This window comes from Littorina saxatilis, linkage group LG15 (genome assembly GCF_037325665.1).
Source record: "Littorina saxatilis isolate snail1 linkage group LG15, US_GU_Lsax_2.0, whole genome shotgun sequence".
NCBI classification, from domain to species: domain Eukaryota; kingdom Metazoa; phylum Mollusca; class Gastropoda; order Littorinimorpha; family Littorinidae; genus Littorina; species Littorina saxatilis.
In genome coordinates, this window is record NC_090259.1 from 29,062,167 (window position 1) to 29,062,464 (window position 298).

Sequence of the window (298 nt, forward strand, 5' to 3'; positions counted from 1 at the left end):
GGCGTTATGCTTGCGTTTGATTTCCATGAAGATATATACTTATTGTTTCATTCTCTCGTCGATTTTTTCTCTGAACGAGCAGGTTTTATTGAAACATTGCACGTATTTGTGTAATTCGATTCTGAGGATCACGGCGTGCTGGCGATGTGCAGTAAGATATCACACAGCTTCACCGTGATACGCCTACAGCAACAGTTGATCATATAACAGATACGTAGGGTGTTCTGGAATTCCTCAGACTCCAAGCTCCTGGCAATGTCTCATGATATGTACAATGACGTATGCATACTGCAATCTT